Source organism: Carcharhinus amblyrhynchos, chromosome 15 (assembly GCF_965287045.1).
Source record: "Carcharhinus amblyrhynchos chromosome 15, sCarAmb.v2.hapA, whole genome shotgun sequence".
Classification (NCBI taxonomy): Eukaryota; Metazoa; Chordata; class Chondrichthyes; order Carcharhiniformes; family Carcharhinidae; genus Carcharhinus; species Carcharhinus amblyrhynchos.
Genome location: NC_137338.1, coordinates 9,040,145 through 9,053,879, shown reverse-complemented (window position 1 = coordinate 9,053,879; position 13,735 = coordinate 9,040,145).

The window sequence follows — 13,735 nt, the reverse complement described above, 5'->3', positions numbered from 1 at the left end:
CCTTATCTGCCACCCCAAACCACCTCACCCTGCTTCCACCTAGACAAAACCCAGCCTGCCATTACAGTGATCATAGAATCCGTACAGTGCAGAAAGAGGCCATTTGGCCCATCGAGCCTGCACCGACCACAATCCCACCCAGGCCCTATCCCCGTAACCCCATGTATTTACCTTGCTAATCCCCCTGACACTGAGGGGCAATTTGAAATGGCCAATCCACCTAACCTGCACATCTTTGAACAGTGGGAGGAAACTGGAGCATCTGGAGGAAACCCATGCAAACATGTGAAGGACATACACGGATGGTCACCCAAGGTTGGAGCTGAACCCGGGACCCTGGTGCTTTGAGGCAACAGTACTAACCACTGTGCCACTATACCACCCATATCGTGATGACCTGGGTGATGCAATGGGTGAGATGCTGTTCATTCATCGTCAAGACTTAGATTCATAATCTGATCCAGTGTGAGACCTTTAAAGAGGTGGAATTTCAACAGGTGTCACGACCCTGACGTTGAGACCAATGCCAACAGTGCGTTCTTCCTGAAGGCAGCCTCTGGATTGGATTCCTCATTTTGCCCGCCACCCTGGTAAAGATGGCGCTTGGGCTTCTGATATTGCTCGCCCAGTCAAGGAATGACAGCTATGGAGCCTCTGCGATCTCACCAGGACAGTTGGGTGCTGCCAAGGTAGGCCTGGAACCACACCAACATGGAGGCATAAATTTAAATGATACATCTTGTGGGGGTGTGTGGAATTGGGGGTGACGGCGGTGGTAGTGGGGGGATACTATTAGGCTCCTCTGAGTATTTTGGAAACCCCCCCGGGCAGATTGTGTGGGTTGTGGGTGACGCCTTGCTTGGCCGTGACCTCCTGCTTTGGGCCGTGGGGCCTCCCAACTCTGATGGAGCCTCCGGCCTGTCACAGGGATGCAGCCTCTCACTTGGCGGGAGGGTGCGGGTGGCTGGGGGAGTGGGAGGGTTGCAGGACTGCACGGTGGAGTCTCTCCACAGGCAGAAAACTGCTGGTGCATCTGGAAACTCAGACCCAATGGGTTACTAACCAGCTGACTGCAGAGTGCGGGCAGCCGATCTGCCTGCTGTCCCACCCATGGGAAATGTGCCAAACAGCGAGAATACATTGGAGACCACTGCTGACAGGGCTACCCCCTATTTTCCTCGATTCCCCCTCCTCCAAACCTGCCATCATGGGTCAGGAATGTTCAGTTCAAAGTTGCCACTGTTTTCCAGAGTCCGATTGGCTGTTCTTTGCACGTTCTCCCTGTGTCTGCATGGGTTCCCTCCGGGTACTCCTGTTTCCTCCCACACTGCAAAGGTGTGCGGATTAGGTTGATTGAACATGCTAAATTGCCCCTTAGTGTCAGGAGGTCTAGCTAGGGTAAATGCATGGGGTTATGGGGATAGGGCCTGGGTGGAACTGTTGTTGGTGCAGGCTTGATGGACCAAATGGCTTCTTTCTGCACTGTAGGGATCTATGATTTGTCTGGTTTCTTGTAGGTAACCCATGGCACAAACCTGGCACTGAGTTGGAAATCTCATTCAGCTTGACTGGTGTAGGGAGTCATAGAATCTTAAGATCCTACAGTGCAGAAGGAGGCCATTTGGCCCATCAAGTCTGCACTGACCACAATCCTGCTCAGGCCCTAACCCCATGCGTTTACCCGAGCTAGTCCCCCTGACACTAATGGGGCAATTCAGCATGGCCAATCCACCTAACCTACGCATTTTTGGATTGTGGGAGGAAACCTCTGCAGACATGGGGAGAACGTGCCAACTCTGCGCAGACAGTGACACAAGCCAGGAATCAAACCCGGGTCCCTGGCGCCGTGAGGCTGCAGTACTCACTACAATGCTGTCGTTCCATAAGAACATAAGAACATAAGAACATAAGAAATAGGAGCAGGAGTAGGCCATCTAGCCCTTCGAGCCTGCCCCGCCATTCAATAAGATCATGGCTGATCTGTTGTGGCTCAGTTCCACTTTCCCGCCCTCTCCCTATAACCCTTAATCCCCTCTCTTATCAAGAACCCATCAACCCGCTTCTTAAAAATATTTAGCGAGGCAGCCTCCACCACTTCAACGGGCAGAGAATTCCAGATATTCACCACCCTTTGAGTGAAGAAGTTCCTCCTCAACTCCGTTCTAAACCGCCCCCCCTTTATCTTGAGGCTGTGCCCCCTAGTCCTACTGTCTTTTTTGAGCGGGAAGAGTCTCTCCACCTCTATCCTATCCATCCCATTCATCATCTTATACGTCTCAATGAGATCTCCCCTCATTCTTCTAAACTCTAACGAGTACAAGCCTAGTTTATTCAGCCTCTCCTCATAGCTCAATCCCCTCAACTCCGGTATCAGCCTAGTAAACCTCCTCTGCACTCCCTCCAGGGCCAAAATATCCTTGCGCAGGTGCGGCGCCCAAAACTGCACACAGTGAGGAGCAAAAATCTCAATTGTTTTTCTGAGGGTATAAGTGGGACACTTGACTTGAGTAAGGTAGAAAGGGCTTTGCTTGGTATCTATCAGTGCCGTAACTGGCCCTGTGCGTGCTTGTCGCTGACATCGGATGCCTGTAGTGGAATAATGTTCCATTCCCTTCACTGACATCTCTCATCTCCATCAATCCAACAACAGTTCCAAAGCAAGTGTGACAACTGACAGAAATGAAATCTGAAAAGCAAGATTACTTTAATGAGCGTGACTCTATTTCATTATTTCTTTTCAACCTCATCTAATTTTTTAGGAAGAAGTAAAAAACATAATTTAATTGCACTAATGGGAGAATCTAGGAATGAATTTCTATGTTGTGCTACATCTAAATTAAAACAGGAAAGGTTCTGGCAGAACGACTAATTAAATGGGGTAAAAGTGACTTAGTTCAAAGCTGACTTGCTTTGAGCTTATGAACCACGTCTCAGCGAAACAAAGTGCATAGGAACCGACAATGTTCTCATTGTTACAAATGAAATAGGGAACACAATCTTCAGAAAGCTGTGAATGAGTATTTAATAAGGAATTGTGCTGTTTTGCTCTGACTTACAATTTTATTGTGATGCTGCAGAAGACTTCACTGTTGTGCCAGTTCTGTTCTGCCCAAGACCAACAACCTGTTCTGGTACCCCATGCCGACACTATAATTAAGAAAGCCCACCAATGGCTCTACTTTCTCAGAAGACTAAGGAAATTTGGCATGTCAGCTATGACTCTTACCATAGAAAGCATTCTTTCTGGTTGTATCACAGCTTGGTATGTCTCCTGCTGTGCCCAAGACTGCAAGAAACTACAAAAAGTCATGAATTAGCCCAATCCATCACACAAACCAACCTCCCATCCATTGACTCCATCTACACTTCCCGCTGCCTTGGTAAAGCAGCTAGTATAATTAAGGATCCCCATGCACCCGAGATATTCTCTCTTCCACCTTCTTTCGTCGGGAAAAAGATACAAAAATCTGTGGTCGTGTATCAACCGACTCAAGAACAGCTTCTTCCCTGCTGCTGTCAGACTTTTGAATGGACCTTACCTTGCATTAAGTTGATCTTTCTCCATACCCTAGCTATGACTGTAACACTACATTCTGCACTCTCTCCTTTCCTTCTCAATGAATGGAATGCTTTGTCTGCATGGTGCGCAAGAAACAATGCTTTTCACTATATGCTAACACATGTGACAATAATAAATCAAAATCAAATTAGTAGTGCATGGCTTGCTAATCATTGGGTCTGAAATTTAGTTGCCACACAGTTGTTCTACAGGTTCAGACTTCTCCCATTGTCTTGCTTCCATCTCTGTAACCTTCTCTTACATCGTCCCTCATTCGTTCAATAATCCCCCAATTTTGATTCTTGTCTTCTCTTCACTTCATTACTGATAACAGTCTTTGAAGACTCAGTTTATTCTGTTGAATTCTACTCCTCGCTGCCTCTTATCATCTTGCTCCATAATTACAAAAGGATTTCAGAATCCACCTTCTCAGCAAGATTTTGCTCATTCCTCTGCGGTTCATTATCCCATTCCCTTATCTACTTCTATATTTTCTGTCACTGCCCTGCTTAGTGTATTTAGCTATTTCTTTGCCAATGGTGTTATACAAATGGAATTATTTATCGTTCTTTGTAAAGTGACTGATTAGAATGGGGTGGACTGTAGCTTCTGAGCTCCAGGACAATGAGCCCGGGGAGTATGCCAAAATGCACTGGGGACTCCCACAACTCCCTGGACTAAAAATGCCACCTTGCAATAGGACACTCCCACCAGCCCCATGGCACTCCCCATGCTGCCCCAGACCACCCATCCTCGTAGGAATCCCAGAACCCCCAACAATCCCTCCCCCACACCCCTGCCCCCCACCTCCCCCCCAACTCAGGAGAGTCTTCCCAACCCCCAGACGAACACCTGAACCCCTCAGTGGTCAGTCACCAGTCTTCCAACAAACACCTGCCCCTCCCCACAGAACTCCCCATGAACCAGACCACCCCCTCCCACCCTCACCCCATCACCCCAGGCCCAACACGAACAGACCCATCAGCCCTTGGCGTGCTCGCCCCCTCTGTTGCAATTGGTGACTCAACCAACTGTCTGCCCCACCGACACCCCATGACTATCTGAACCATTCCCTCCCCTCCACTACACCCCCACTTCCCCGACCGCGATGGTATGAACCGTGAGTTGGCTATGATGGATTGGGAATCGTTACTTAAAGGAAAATTATTTTCTGATATGTTATTTGCATCATATCGTAGCGCTAGCATGGTCAGCACTGCAGTCTCACAGTGCCAGGGACTAAGGTTCAATTCCGGCCTTGGGTCACTGTCTGTGTGGAGTTTGCACACTCTCCCCGTGACTGCGTGCCTTTCCTCTGGGTGCTCCGGTTTCCTCCCACAGTCCAAAGATGTGCAGGTTAGGTTGATTGGCCATGCAAGATTGACTCTAATGTCAGGGGAATTAGCAAAGTAAATATATGGGATTACAAGAATAGGGCCTTGGTGGGATTGTTGTCGGTGACTTGATGGGCCAAATGGCCTCCTTCTGCACTGTAGGGATTCTATGATTTTATGTTTCTATGATTCAATGTATCTTCCTTTGTGAAGACAGAACCAAAATATGTATTTAGTTGGCCAACTATTTCTTTGTACCCCATTATTTCTCCATGTCTGATTGGAAGGAACCTACATTTATTTTAATTAATCTTTTTCTCTTCAAATACCTATAGAAACTTTTGCAGTCAGTTTTTATGTTCCTAGCAAGCTTACTCTCAAACTCTATTTTCCCTCCTTAATCAATCCCTTACTCCTTCTTTGCTGAATACTAAACTGTTTCCAGTCATTAGCTGTGTTGTTTTTTCTGGTCAATATGTATGCCTCTTCCTTGGGTCTAATACCACTTCTAATTTCCCTTGTAAGGTATGGTTTTGCCACCTTCCCTGTTTCACATTTTGTTTTAAACTTTATTCCAATCCAATCAAGTCAAATCAAATCCAATTCAGAGTCCCAACAAGTTGGGACATTCCCGATCCAAGCTGACAAGACAGGGCCCTCACCTCCTGTCTTGGGCTTGATCTACATGGTCCAAGCTGATTGGAGTAGGTGTAGCTCCTCCTCCAAGGCTTGATCTCATTTGCATCTTAGCCAAAAGGCCGAGATGCCGCTTTAAAAAATTGCTTCAAATGAAGCTGAAATGTAACCTAATGACTTCAACCAAGCGCAGCATGTCCATGCTACACTTGATCTTAGCCAAAAGGCTGAGAAGTTTTATTCCAGTACAATAACCTCTATAGTACTGTAGCCTTTCCTGTTTCATATTTGCACCAGGCAGGAATGAGCAATTGTTGCGGGTCACTCATGTGGCCTTTGAAAGTTTGCCATTGCCTATCCACTCGCATCCCTTTAAATACTGCTTATCTAAGACCATTTGCCACAGAGGGAGTGTACTGAAGGTTCACTAGACTGATTCCTGGGATGGTAGGATTGTTGTATGAGGAGAGATTGGGTCATCTGGGCCTATGTTCATTGGAAGTTTGAAAGGGGATCTAATTGAAATGTATGGAATTCTGACGGGACTAAACAGGCGCGATGCAGGGATTTTGTTTTCTCTGGTTGGACAGGGATTGGTGTAGAACAAGAGGTCACAGACTGAGGATATGGGATGGGCTATATAGGATTGAGATGTGGAGAACCTGGGGAATTTTGTACCAGAGCCCAATCCATCACACAAACCAGTCTCCCATCCACTGACTCTGTCTACACTTCCTGCTGCCTCAGCAAAGCAGCCAGCATAATTGAGGACCCCACACAACCTGGACATTCTGTCTTCCATCTTCTTCCATCAGGAAAAAGATACAACAGTCTGAGATCATGTACCAACTGACTGAAGAACAGCTTCTTTCCTACTGCTGTCAGACTTTTGAATGGATCTACTTTATATTAAACTGATCTTTCTCTACACCCTAGCTATGACTGTAGCACTACATTCTGCACTCTCTCGTTTCCTTCTCTATGTATGGTATGCTTTGTCCGTATAGCGCGCAAGAAACACTTTTCACTGTATGTTAATACATGTGACAATAATAAATCAAATCAAATCAAATTAGAGAGGCTGTAAAGGTCAAATCACTAAGTATATATAAGAAGGAAATAGGCTGTAAAGGTGTAGAGGGATATGGGAAGAGCATGGGAATATGGTGTTGAGATAGAGGATCAGCCATGATCATATTGAATGATAGAGCAAGTTTGAAGGGCCCAACTGGCTTACTCCTGATCCTATTGTCTATGTTTGACAAGATTGAACTCAATAAGAACAAAACCAGCCAGAGAAAATAAAGTATAAACAAGAGTGTCCTTATAATCTTGTGGATTAAGGGTAATTATCACACTCAAATAACACTGACACAGAGCTAATGCTCACTGTATTACAACTGGGGAGGTGGTTACAGATGACTTTTTACAAATGCCATGCAGTCCTGACCGAACGGTGCCCCCATCAGGCTGACAGTGGAAATCACGAGAAGGCCTTTGTCTTTTAAACTCTTCTCAATCTCATGGGGAGATACACAGTAGGCGAACAATATTTGCTGCACAAATGTCAACGGTTAATAATCATTAAGATTATAAACTTCAGATGCTGAGAGTCAAGAAGCATAGAATCATACGGTGCAGAAGTGGCCCTTTGGCCCATCTGGTCCGCACCGTACCTGAACTCCCACCTAATCCCATCTGCCAGCACTTGGCCCAGGTGCCAAATGCTCATCACTTTTTAAAGGGTGTGAGGCAACCCGCCTCCACCACCCTCCCAGGCAGAGCATATGAAAAGTAACTTTGACTCCCTTGTAAGAAACTCTGACCTCCCTTTATCTGAACAGTGGTTTTTGCCCCATTTCAAGTCAATGAGATCATCTCTTTTCAAAAAAAAATAGCACTGGGATGAATTTATGGGCATATATTGTGAATTTTTCCACCACAAGCTCACAGTGACTGTTTAAAGTGCACTAATTCAACTTTCATCTTTTCCTTGATAGAGTTTATCATCCATACAGATGAAAATGCTACACCCCTTACACCTTGAATGAAACAGTTGTGGCTATGCAGAAATATTTAAAATTTGTCCTGTTGTCTAATGCCCTAATGATTATCTTTTTTTATAATTGATCGATACGGTGCAGCCTTGAGGTGACGTGATATAAATAGACACCTGTCAGGCAGATATGTGGAGCATTTCAAACTGGTGAAGGAGTCTTGCGATGTAAATGTATTTCGATAAGGTTGTCTCTAATCTCTCCTGTCACAGTGAGTGCTGTACATGCTGCAGGCTCTTATCATTGCTGCTTGTTTATAAGCAGCCCCACTCTTAGTTGATGTCAAGCCAGATGACATTCTGCATTGCTAGGTTATGTAACCTGTCTTCTAATGGGCAGGTAATCCAGACACTGTCCACTGCAAAGAACACCAACTGTTTAAGCCACCAGCAAAAGTCAAGAAGTTTCGGCTTCTTTCTTTGGGAAACAGGGGGTGGTCTGATTGAAGCTTTTCAGATAAGAAAGAGACTGATTATGATTGAACAGACCAGATTTTACACTCTGATGACTGATTCAAGTGCACCAAATGGAACTGACAATGAGGCAGGCGGTCAGGTGACATATCTTTACTTCAAAGGTGTTGGAGTAATTGAGCAGTAAAGACTGTTGGACAGCTTCTGCTTCAAGAAGCAATGCACTTCACAACAAAGAGGTTTTGAGAGCTATATGCCGGAATTTTACCACCTCACCCACACAAAGCTTGTAAGATCCTGCCCGAGGCCAACGGACAATGCTGTTCTGTGAGCCTCGCCCGCCCCGAGTCTGGGGTGGGCAAGGTGGTAAAATTCCAGCCGTAGTGTGGAGGCGGACTGGTTTGTTATAACATTTGCTCCTGGTTTACGGCATTCCTGGCAAGGCCAGTATTTGTTTGGATAGCTATCTGCTATCTTTGAGAAGGTGGTTGTCAGCCATCTTCATGAACCGGCACTGGTGTAGGCACAACCACAGTGCTGTTAGGAAGGGATAGATTGTTGGAGAGAAGCTGTTGAGCACAGAACAGTTGAACAATTGAATTTCACACCAACCTCACTACTTTTCTTTCGTGACTCTTTTTCCCTAACTCTGTACCTGTTCATCTCCAATATCAAATTATACAAAATTTGCATTTATTTAGTCCAGGTTTATATCTGTTACCACCTGGCTTATCCTCACCCTGTTAGCATGCCCTTCTATTCCTTTCTCCCTCATACAAGCAGCATGGTGGTGCAATGGTTAGCACTGCTGCCTCATAGCGCGAGGGGCTCTAGGTTCTATTCCGGTCTCAGGTGACTATATGGTGTTTGCACGTTCTGCCTGTGTCTGGGTTTCCTCTGGGTGCTCCGGTTTCCTCCCACACTCCAAAGATGTGTGGGTTAGGCAAAAAATAAAGCAAACGACTGTGGATGCTGGAATCTGAAACCAGAAGAGAAAATGCTGGAAAATCTCAGCAGGTCTGGCAGCATCTATGAGGAGAGAAAAGAGCTGATGTTTCGAGTCCAGATGACTCTTTGTCAAAAGCTTTGACAAAGAGTCACCTGGACTCGAAACGTCAGTTCTTTTCTCTCCTTACAAATGCTGCCAGACCTGCTAAGATTTTCCAGTGTTTTCTCTTTTGGTTGTGGGTTAGGTTGATTGGCCATGCTAAACTGGAGTCAGAGAGACTGGCAGGGTGGATACGTGGGGTTATGGATTGTTGTCGGTGCAGACTCGATGGGCCCAGTGACCTCCTTTTGCACGGTAGGGATTCTATGTACTTTTTAAACTTCCCCTTAAACTACTTCCTGTGGCAGCAAGTTGCAGATTCTCACCACTCCCCATCCAGCATTTATGGCCCTAGTTTTTCACCTCACTGTAAGTGGAAACATCTTCACGACAGGTGAAATCTTTTGGCTGTAGACGCTGGCAGGATCTTCCAGTCCCGCTGAAGGTCGCACCCCAACGGTGGGTTTCCTGGTAGCAGGGAGTGGAGTCAATTGGAAATCCCACGGACTGCAGCGAGATCTTCTGGCAAACAGCACATACTGCCTCCCACCACTGAGAAACACACTCCGCATGGGCTGGGGGGCAGGGGGGGGACAGAAAATCTCATCCAACATCTATCCCAGTGAATTCCTTCATAATTAAAACAAAATCTCTATTAAGCCACCTCTCAGCTTTCTCATTTCTAGATAATAGAGTGCTGGCTTGTTTAACCTTTCCTAACAGTTAAAAATACCTCTGGTTGTGTTGAAACTTCCATTGAATTGATATGTTGGGCAGGGAGGGGGGGTGGGGGGGTCAGTTTTAAACATGGTGAGTGTGTGGATTTGGGTACAGGAGTGGAGGCGAAATCCAGGTAACATGCATTGCATATTGGAAATTCAGATCCAAATCCCCGAGTTCTGAAGGACAAGGAGAGATGGGCAATAAGTGTTGACCTTGCTAAAGATGCCCATAGCCCAAAAACAAATTAAAACAAATCCTTGACTTCCACTTTTCACTGCAGCACTTCAGGCTGTGTGTGTGGATCCTCTCATGGGAGGTGCGTTAATATTTATAGCAAGTTAATCACTCAGTTAGAATAATATTAAGGTGGACTTTGAACTCCAACTTTGGGTCTGTGGATTTCCCTGGCTTCTGAAATTTGCCAGTGAAAGCAAGGTGAAAATTGAAGAGATCAAATCCATGGGAGACAAATAAGTTAGTGAGTACTGATATTGGTAAAATTACTTCATTAATGTCACAAATGGGCTTACATTAACACTGCAATGCAGTAACTGAGAAAATCTCCTACTCGCCACACCCCGGTGCCTGTTCGGGTACACTGTGGGAGAATTTAGCACGGCCAATGCACCTAACCAGCGCGTCTTTCGGACTGTGAGAGGAAATCAGAGCACCCCGAGGAAACCCATGTAGACATGAGGAGAACGTGCAGACTCCGCATATTACTTCAATATATCCACCCTGAGGATAAAATCAGGTGGTGGCTGCCGTCAGTCGCTCCCAGTAGCTCGAATCCCGACACAACAGCCCAGTGCTGGAGACCCACTGCACAGACAACGACCCATGCCGGGAATCAAACTGGGTCCCTGGAGCGGTGCTAACCACTGTGCCACCGTGGCGCACAGAGTGAGAGGCAAAGGATATTGCTGTCTACCTGCCTGCTATAGAGTGTTGTAATAAGCATCTTCCTATCTGAATGCATATACTGATGTCTTTAGCAGGTGTGAGCAATGTTTAGTCTTACTGTGAGAGGCCTTTGTAACTAGCTGCCTCCAGTGCTTTGTCCACTGCAGTTTGATCATTTTATAAGTAAAAGAAGATTGAATACACAACACGTTCGACTACCTTCTTGCAGCCAAGCTGCTTTCTTACCTGCTGATAGTTACTGGTGCTGAGAAATAATTTTACATCTTTTGGTGGTGACTTCACTTTAAAGGTGTCAACTATAGGGCGACATGGTGGCACAGTGATTAGCACTGCTGTCTCACAGCGCCAGGGACCCAGGTTCAATTCCAGTCTTCGGGTGACTGTGCAGAGTCTGTACATCCTGCCTATGTCAGCATGGGTTTTCTCCAGGTGGTCCAGTTTCCTCTCACTATCCAAAGACATGCAGGTTAGGTGGATTGGCCATGAAAAATTGCCTCACATATGGGGGGACTAGCAGGGTAAATATATGAAGTTATGGATTAGGGCCTGGGTGGGATTGTTGTCGGTGCACTCTCAATGGGCTGAATGGTCCTCTTCTGCTCTGTAGAATTCTGTATATGAAGAGCAGGAGATCTGATATATGCATGAGAGCTCTGATCTATTTGATTGGTGAGTTGCCATTTATTCTATGTTAAAGAGGTTTGAAGGGATAGTCAAGATTGTTGATGAGGGCAGTGCAGTTGATGTTGTCTACATGGGCTTTAGCAAGGACTTTGACAAGGTACCGCATGGTAGGTTGTTGCATAAAGTTAAATCTCACGGGATCCAGGGTAAGGTAGCCAAATAGATACAAAATTGGCTGGATGACAGAAGCCAATTTTGGTTGTAAAGGGTTGTTTTTCAAACTGGAGGCCCTTGACAAGCAGTGTGTCTCAGGGTCTGGTGCTGGGTCCACTGTTATATGTCATTTATATTAATGATTTGGATGAGAATTTAGTAGGCATGGTGAGTAAGTTTGCAGATGACACCAAGATGGTGGCACAGTGGAGAGTGAAGAAAGTTATCTCGGACTGCAACAGGATCTTGATCAACTGGGCCAGTGGGCTGATGAATGGCAGATGGAGTTTAATTTAGATAAATGCAAGATGATGCATTTTGGTCAATCAAACAGGGCAGTACTTACGCAGTTAATGGTAGGGCATTGCGGAGAGTGATAGAACAAAGAGATCTAGGAGTACAGGTTCATAGCTCCTTGAAAGTAGAATCACAGGTGGTCAGAGTGGTGAAGAAGGTATTCAGTTTGCTTGGTTTCATTGATCAGAACATTGAATACAGGAGTTGGGACGTCTTGCTGAAGTTGTACAAGAAATTGGTAAGGCCACACTTGAAATACTGTATACAGTTCTGGTCACCCTATTATAGGAAGGGTATTATTAAACTAGAAAGAGTGCAGAAGAGGTTTACTAGGAGGCTACTGGGACTTGATGGTTTGAGTTATCAGGAGAGGCTGGATAGACTGGGACTTTTTTCTCTGGAGCGTAGGAGATTTAGGGGTGATCTTATAGAGGAGGATAAAATAATGAGGAGCATAGATCAGCTAGATAGTCAATATCTTTTCCCGAAGGTAGGGGAGTCTAAAATTAGAGGTTATAGGTTTAAGATGAAAGGGAAGCGACACAAAAGGGTCCAGAGGGGCAATTCTTTCACACAGAGGGCGGTGAGTATCTGAAACAAGCTGCCAGAGGTAGTAGTAGAGGCTGGTACAATTTTGTCTTTTTAAAAAGTGTTCAGACAGTGACATGGGTAAGATGGTAATAGATGGATATGGGCCAAATGCGGGCATTTGTAGTTTAAAAAAAGGCAGCATGGACAAGTTGGGCTGAAGAGCCTTTTTCCATTCTGTAACCCTCTATGACTCTGTGACCAAAATGACCAGTGACTGTAAAAACAGAGCTTGTGCCGGCTGGATTTAAAACAGGAACAGCAGCAGGAAGAGCAGTTTGTTGACTACAAACCTATTAGTTCACAGGAGCTCTGGACCTATCTGGGGCTCTGCCAGAGACAGATATCCCTGGAGGAGGCAGATGACAGATGGGTATTTGGCTGGGCTGACAATGATTTGAACTTCACTGATGAAGACACCACTTAAGTGCTTTGCTCTGGCATAAGGCATCATTGATTGCATGCATGTAGTAATTAAGGCAGCACTCCGAAAGCTAGTGGCTTGAGCTACCAGATAAACATGTTGGACTTTAACCTGGTGTTGTGAGACTTCTAACTGTGTTTACCCCAGTCCAACGCTGGCATCTCCACGTCGTAATTAAGGCAACCACAGAACAGACAGGATAATTTATCAACTGTAAGAGCCTTTATCTAAAAGTATCAAGCTGATATAGAATCTGGTTTGTTTCTGGCATCATCATAGATTAAAATCTGTAATCTGTCAATATTTATGACGATGATTTACAATCTGATAAAGACCAGACCGTCATTTATCTTATGCTGAATTCAGTGACAGATATTGACTGAGACATCTGGGATCCCTGCTCTTTTTTCAAAGACAAGCTGCCCTCCGGCTGACGATACAATCGGTTCCTGAATACTGCGTCATAAGTCGGAACGTCATAAGTCGGAACTGATTTCCCTACAGATACAATGTTAAAAATGATTGATTGGTTCATGAACATATGTTAGTGCCCAGCCTTCAGGCTTGTTTTGTGTATCTGCTTGACAATCTCAGGTGGCAGTAAGCCACTTGTCTGAAACTATTCGTCAGCCAACGAGTCACTGTAGGAGATTAAAGCACATCGATACACTTGGAGATGAGCCTAACACGATGCTGGCATATTTATGGTGTTCCTATGGTCTTGGTGTATGTGTCTTTCTAAAGTAGGCGCACAAAACCAGGACAGATATGCCTGCTGCTCTCACGCTACTGCCTCCTGTGCACCTATATCCTGCATCTCTCTGTCTCCACACCTCTGCAAAGTAAGGCCACATTTTCAACTGAAAATCAGAGGCTGATTCCCCCACTTCCACAG